Genomic DNA, 7,506 nt, shown 5'->3' with positions numbered 1-7,506 from the left:
AAAGTGTAGGGTCACTTTTCACTTTGATGTAGGCAGCTAGGTAGCATAGCCACTATGGGTGCTTTTTATCATGGGCTTTTTGGTTGTTGGAGGAAATATGAGTGCGTTCATGGCTGTTTTGTTCTTCACAGAACCGCTGATGTCACCTGGAAGGCCAGATTTCTGCAGGGAAGGTAACGTGTCTGCAACTGTTCTCTACACATGCTAGTGAGCATGCCTGTGAAGATGCTTGCTTACCACTCTGACTTTATTGTTCCGCAGACCCGCTGAGTGGACACCTGGATGTCTGCAAGTGAGGTAATATGTCTGCAACTGAATACATCCTGCCAGTGAAGACACTTACCATACTGTTGTGGCTCTTTTGCTTTGCAGGAGCAGAGATTCGTCACCTGGAAGGCCGGATTTCTGCAGGGAAGGTAACGTGTCTGCAACTGTTCTCTACACATGCTAGTGAGCATGCCTGTGAAGATGCTTGCTTACCACTCTGACTTTATTGTTCCACAGAACCGCTGAGTGGACACCTGGATGTCTGCAAGTGAGGTAATATGTCCGCAACTTGTTAACACATCCTGCCAGTGAAGACACTTACCATGCTGCTGTGACTCTTTTTCTTTGCAGGAGCAGAGATTCGTCACCCGGAAGGCCGGATTTCTGGGATTAAGGTAGTGTGTTTGCAAGTCATCATAACACATCCTTCCAGTGAAGATGCTTGCTTACCACTGTGTTTTATTATGTTTTTAGCTGCACAGGACCACTGATTCGTCACCTGAGAGGTGGAATTCCTGCGAGTACGGTAGTATATTTGCAACTCATGTTAACACATCTTTCCAGCGAAGACGCTTGCTTACCAGTCTGATTTTTGTTGTTCGGCAGAACCGCCGAGCGGACACCCGGATGTCTGCAAGTGAGGTAATATGTCCGCAACTTGTTAACACATCCTGCCAGTGAAGACACTCACCATGCTGCTGTGATGTTTTTATTTTTTGCTTCACAGGACCACTGATTTGTCGCCTCGAAGGCTGGATTTCTGCAGTAAGGTAGCGTGTTTGCTAGTCATCTTAACACGTCCTTTCAGTGAACATTATTCCTTAGCACTTTTTTTCTTCACAGGACCACCGATTCATCACACCGAAGGGTGGATTTCTGCCGGTGAGGTGATGTGTCTGCAACTCATCGTAGTACATCAGTGTGAAGATGGGTGCGATACTGCTGTTTGACTTTAGAAGCCTGGATGTGTAGGTATTCAGTCTGCAAGTCATGGTAACGCATCCTACCCCAGCAGCTTACTTACAGTATTTGCTTTGTGACCGCTTTGTCCCCGTAGGCCTCGAAGAAATGCTGAAGGACTCGGTGGCCTCTGCAGTTCAACCAGGTGCGATGATTGTCACCAATGGCAATTAACCAAAGGAAGGTTACTGTCCTAATATGGTCTGTCCTCTCCTCCGCAGATGAAGAGCACCTTGAAGCATCTGCGCGTCGTCGCCTCTGCCTGTCAGCGTGGTGTACAGTAATTGCTTTAGTGTTCTCTCTCAGACCGCACCAACAGTCTATTGCAGATGTGGAGGTAATGTAAAACCTTGTGAAACTGTAGGTATTTAACTTGTGTTTTTCTGGTGGTTTTTTTTAAATGCAGAAATTGTTTTGAAATGTCAGAAGACTTGTTTTAGGTTTGGCCGAACACTCAAGTAGAGCGTTTTGCCCTGTCTCCGGAACCCCAATGGACAGGATTTCAAACGACTCTCCGAGTTGGAAATCTCACCAAGACTTTGGCTCCGGATGGATTCGGCGTGCACCAACGTGCCCTGACTGTTTGACTGACTGAGGGTCTGGGTGGTATTGTGTTGTGCAATGTAGGGTCAAGGTTGTGGATGTTGTAGCTTAGATCCTAGAATGCCGGCATGTTGTTAGTTGGAGTTGAGCTTGTGGATTAGTCGATTAGTTTTGTGGGGGTTGAGGTGTGGTTTGGGTGACTTGACCGGGACTAAGAGCACACACAACAACCAAAAAAGGAGCAAGGAACGCCAAATGTGTCGCACAACAGGCACCAAGGATTTCTCAATGTAACATATGCATGGAAACGGTTACAGCAAGGAGACATTGTGAACAAATGAAATACAAACATACTCGGTGTTGGAACAGAGCAGCACATGACTGCTAAAGTAAAGAGCAAGGATGGAAAAACGCACAGTTGCAACAACAAATGAGCAATGCTATCAGCAAACACATTCAAACCCGGATCAAAGCTGTGGACAACTGGGAAATCAATCAGTGGCATTTCAAACCAACAATGTCACTGCAATGTTTTAATCAAGTACTTGCACAAGGGAATTGTGGAAATGCAAGTATGGGTTCTGTGACCAACATGATATTCAAATGTGCTGGGGTGCTGGTTTTTTTTGGAATTTCAGCACTTTCAGAACGGTCCCTTTATACCAATGATGGGGGAAATGTGGGAAATGAATGAATAATGAATAATGTGTGTCATGGTGTGGCAAATTGCTGCTGGGTTGTCAACAAAGGTTTTGTGCTGCCTTTCACCTGGACAGGTGAGAGGTGGGGTCAGTGCTTGAAAAGGACAAAGATCCTTTTCTGGTCCCACCCCTTGCGTTTTGTGGTGGCATTGCATCGCATGGTCACGTCATTCCAGAAACCTGTGCTTTTTCTCTCCGTTTCTGTTGCTTATCTGTCAGGTACCCACTGCCACCCCAACTCCACCTAACACTGTGGTGGTGGGGGGTGGAGCAAAGGCCAGAATCTGAGCTGGGGGACAAAAGTTGACCTGCTTGTTTTTTTTGTCAATAAATATGTATTCCACATTTCCACAGCGTGTACTGGAAGTGTCCTAACCCCTAACCCTAACCCTTTAATCCTGTTTGTCATTGTCATGTTAACCTTGTTTAATAATGGTCTTCTGTACCGGAGGGGTGGTCTTGACCTGGACAGTTTTGGCCAGACTTGCGTCACCACAAACCCAAACATGCTTTTTGTAATGGATCCATTTCAGTCAATACAGCCGTGTCCAGAATTTGCCTTTGCAGAAATGAGCACGACACGTTCGACAATCGGGGCGCGCCGTTGACGAGGAATGGTAAGTGGAGCTTGCAAGCGAAGTGTATTTTGAAATGCAGTGTGCGTTTGAGTTGGCGATTCACTGACATGTTTGTCTCTTGTCTTCCAGATGGTCCGGTGACGTCACTCCCCGGCATCGCTGCGTTCCGGCCTGCGACCTTTTGTTTATTTTTGTCAATGCCATGTTGTGAAATGACTGAATAAAAGTTGTTGATGGAAGTTTTTGTGGTTTGCTCATATTTGTGAGTTTGGAACATTGGAATGTGTTTTGATAAAGACAGATTTGAAGTTTACACAATTGCAGGTGTTATATTTTTGTGTGTTTTACACAGGGACTGGAGGATCTGGAGTGGGCGGTTGTGTCCTGCCAAACAGTGCCCTGGTTTCCCCTTAATGTCAAAGCCTTGGTATTGTAGTCGATAAATTGTCCCACACAATGTTGTGTGTTTGTTGGCGGTGGCTTTAAAACGTACAAGCAAGATGTGTCATTAGAGGTTGAACGCACGTTTTGAGTGTGTGAATCATGCCATGAAGTTACAGTCATTACATACAATCTGCATTTGAAAAAAAATCTGTGCCATTGCTCGTCGTAACAGTCATGCCAGCGGGTGCAGTCCAGCCACGCTGACGTCTCCAAAATGCTAAATGTTTGAAATGCATTGTGTGTTCATCAGTTAAATACATGATGTATTGCCTGCCATGGAAAGCCAAACACTTGATGAATCCTTTGACAGATGTTATTCCAAAGAGGTACGACGGCGAAGCTGATTTTGTTTCACTGTGTCCACAGGCCCGCGTGTCGTCAGATGTCGATGCAGAACCGCAGTCTGGACCTGTGAGACGGCTAGAGTTGTCCTGTCTTCCCGTCAGCAGGAGGGGTTCTGGTAAAGGTCGTTGACATTATTATTGGTTTTATTGAGGTAATGGCATTAGTGGCATCGACGTAATCATGTAAAATGTTATTTGTGTAGCATGTTGTGCGTGAAAAGTTGTTTTAAAGAAACCCAGAGCCTCACCCCCAGATAGAAAGTCCCTTTAATGTGAAGAAACCCTCACACTCTTGGTCGTCGAGCACTGTAGGCCGAACCGGCATGCTAGCGTGCTCTGCAGTGTAGAAGATGGAGTGTTTTTGGGTGATGTGAAAGGAAAGTTTTCAGAATTTGTATCTTGTGCAAGACATGTTGTTGTGCTTTACTTTGCCAGATTAATTAGTTGTGTAAGGGTGTTGTAGGCTAGTTTGTATGTACTCAGATAGCCACTGTAGCCTCGCAGGAATGCCGTCATGTGGTAGAAGTATGTCAGATAAGTTGGACACTGCAAGTTTTGTGCATGAAAGTAGCATCGATAATTGTACGAATGTTGTTTGTTTTTTGTATGCTTGTCTGCACAGAGGCATGTAGCAATTACAGGCCGATTTGACCTGATGTTTAAATTGCGTTGGACTGAAGATGAACATTGTGCCAAAAAGAGCCTGACCAAAAAAGTTGCAATCCAAAGATCCTAAAGTTAACTTGAGTTTGAGTAGTATTGGGGCTACTTTGGTGTACTGGTGGAACCAGGGAACAGACTACGGCCAGAAGCAGGGTCAGTTGCCTCAAAATGCTCTCTTAATGCAGCATTTCCTTGCAGATGAATGATCGAAGCTGTAGGTGTCCTGCATGAGTCAGCTCTTGTGAAAATTCGTGGACTTGTCCGATGAGGAAAGGATTCTGGATTAGGAGGAGGAGCTGCTGCCAGTGGCAGAAAGTGTTGAACTTTTTGGTGAAGTTTCCAATCAGCTTGTAGTTTTGTGATGTGCTCACATTCTCCCTGAAGACTTTAGGAGGTCCAGCCTCCTCTTGAAAGAGCGAACACCGACTGCAGCTTTAAATGAAGCTCATTATGACGTGATGTGACGTAACGTCCGTCAAAAAGGCAGCCATTTTGGTCTTGTGCTCATCGTGCAGATAAAGCGAAAGCTGTGTTGCTCTCTGACTCGGGACCAGTGCATTTCCTTTACTCAGCCACCTCACATTGTTGCTCAAGTAGCAGGTCATTGGCATTTGCCTCAACATGTTCCAGGAGTTCTCTCAGGAGGCGATGCTACTCCTTCATCCGGGGTATAGCCCCCTCTCTTTTCCAGTGGGGTTACCCCAGCAGGTGCTCACAGAGGTCCTTCTTATCTGGACAGACGTGGCGAACAGCTGCATCGAGCTGGGCCAGTACAGAACCTGCTCATATTTCAGATTTGTGGGTTTCTGTCGAAGCTGCCATTGGAATGTGTAAATGTATGCCCGGTGAGTCTGGCTGTGTCATATTGGGCTTGCAGTATCGTCAGCTCGGACTTCAGGGGAAAACACCACGGGTTTCATTTGACACCTGTAACTAACAAGGATGCAAAATAAAGAATCACACAGTGACCTGCATCCCTACCTCAGAAGCCAAAGAGATGGCACACCGAAGGAAAGAACCAACCTCATGTTGCGACCTGCCGGACCTCTGCCCGAACAGCACTTGCTTCCAGTACAATGGGATCACCTGTCTCCATTTGTGGCTAATCTGTACATAGAAGAAGTGGAGAGAAGAGTTCCTGTTGATACCTGGGTTAAAGACCCATGAATCGGAACGGTTCACAGAACACATCAACTCAGTGGACGTCAACATGAAGGTCACAATCTGGCTCTCTTGAAGGAAATTCTGCAGATGCTTTGCTTTAATCTTCAATCTCTTGCTTTAATCTGGCCCTTTTTTCCTCCAAACCTTTGGACCTTGAGTCCTGAATGAAAGGCACGCTTGACTTTGTATGTTGGCTCAGGCTTATGAGCGGCCTTTGTTTGTCGATTTGTTTATTTATCGATTTATTTATGTATTAATTTATTTCAGGGACAGTGCATATTAAATAACAAATGTATAAATATGCCAGAGTTAGACAAAGGGCTATTTTCCATTTGTTGGTGAAACCCGAGGATCTGAACAGCTCATTTAAGTGGATCAAATGCGGATCTCTGCCTGAATATTATTAAGTGACATTAAACGATATGCTTGGACACAGCGCTCCTTAGCTATGAACTGTTGCATATGGAGGGAGTCAGTGACGGTCCTCTCATGTCTGCAGCGTTGCTCATATTGAATCAATGTAATGAACATCTGTGCCGGTGTTTCGAGTTGAGTGGATGATTAGTGTGTTTCACAGCCTGCGGTCGTCATGTGGATTTTGTTTTGTGCAGTGTTGCATGTTTTTTAGCAGCACGTAGTCTGTGTCCTGTTTCGTTCTTGCATCCTGATTGGTTGATAATGGTCTATGAGGGATCACTGTAGTCTAATTTTGTTCAATTCCTCTTTTCGTGGGCTCTGTGAGCTGGGAGTAATCTACAAGTATATACTAAAAGTAAGTTATTGTGTAAAATGTGTCCCTGAGTGTATAATATGTGGAATGGAATGGACTGTTTTTGACACATATGTAAGGGAGTGTTTCTTGTCGCTGTAGCTGAGGGGTTGAGGCTCTGGGTGTGTGAAGTGCTTTGAGACGGTTGAGATTGTGAGACGTGCTGTTGAATTGAAACAGAATTGAACTGAATGTGTTTTTTATGTAGGCTAAGGAGAAGGAGATGACGGAGATGAACAGAAATGGTGGAAATGTAAGCAAGACTGCAGGTATGTGTTTTTTCTGTATGTTGTGTAGTCGGACAGATTTGGAAGTTCTAAAGTTTATGTCTTGTTGTGTTTATGCCGTAGTCCCTGGTCCTGGCCCGGCCCTAGCCCTGGCCCCGGTGTGAGGAGCCACAGCAGCTGTCGATCAGGTGATGGTTTGTCCTGGTGTGAGTGTTGTGTTTCCAGTTAGCGCTCAGTAGTTAGAGATTTTGATTGTACATCAGTGTCGTTACTTTGAACCACTGTGTCCTCTGAGCGGGTCAGTACTACTTCCTCGTGTGCAGACATAGTCCATATTTTTCCAGGTCAACTTCAGAATCAGAATCAGAAATACTTCATTGATCCCAGGGGGAAATTGCTTTTATTCCAGGTGCTCCATGTATACTCAAAAAGACAGGTTAGAAATATAAATAAGGTAAAGTAATAAGCGTAAGATAAAAATAAAACCTAATAAATTCTAAACATTAATAAACATTCAAGTAAAATCCTGGCAAGTGAAGACTGAAGTCATATATAGTACTTGTACTGTGTGCAGTAAAATCTTGTCTAAATAAATCCAATATGGATAAGATTACAAGACAGTGTTAGATCTGATCTCAGAGGGAGGAGTTGTACAGTTTGATGGCCACAGGAAGGAAGGACCTCCTGTGGCGCTCAGTGGTGCATTTGGGAGGGATCAGTCTGGCACTGAACGTACTCCTGCACTTCAGCAGCATGTGGTGGAGAGGATGGAAGCTGTTCTCCAGGATCCCTGCAGCTCAGACAGCATCCTTCTGTCTGACACTGCACCCTTCTGATCAGTTTATT

At 45.0% G+C, this 7,506-nt stretch overlaps 1 long non-coding RNA gene across 3 annotated transcripts; it reads left to right on the top strand.

Moving 5' to 3' along the window:
• Nucleotides 1-263: 263 nt before the first annotated feature.
• Nucleotides 264-6,809, top strand: LOC114450067 (uncharacterized). 3 transcript variants are annotated; one of them, XR_003672031.1, is made up of 12 exons: nt 264-297; nt 619-662; nt 742-793; nt 874-909; nt 995-1,037; nt 1,111-1,235; nt 1,325-1,372; nt 1,449-1,564; nt 3,402-3,476; nt 3,860-3,959; nt 6,642-6,702; nt 6,784-6,809. It is a non-coding gene; the product is annotated as an uncharacterized LOC114450067 (long non-coding RNA). The 3 variants fall into 3 exon arrangements; XR_003672030.1 differs by lacking the exon at nt 3,402-3,476; XR_003672032.1 differs by lacking the exon at nt 3,402-3,476 and having other exon boundaries at nt 274-297; nt 742-788.
• Nucleotides 6,810-7,506: the final 697 nt, after the last annotated feature.

This window comes from Parambassis ranga, chromosome 17, assembly GCF_900634625.1.
Source record: "Parambassis ranga chromosome 17, fParRan2.1, whole genome shotgun sequence".
Lineage (NCBI taxonomy): Eukaryota > Metazoa > Chordata > Actinopteri > Ambassidae > Parambassis > Parambassis ranga.
The sequence above is the reverse complement of the archived record's forward strand: the minus strand, read 5'-3'. Positions and strand labels throughout refer to the sequence as shown.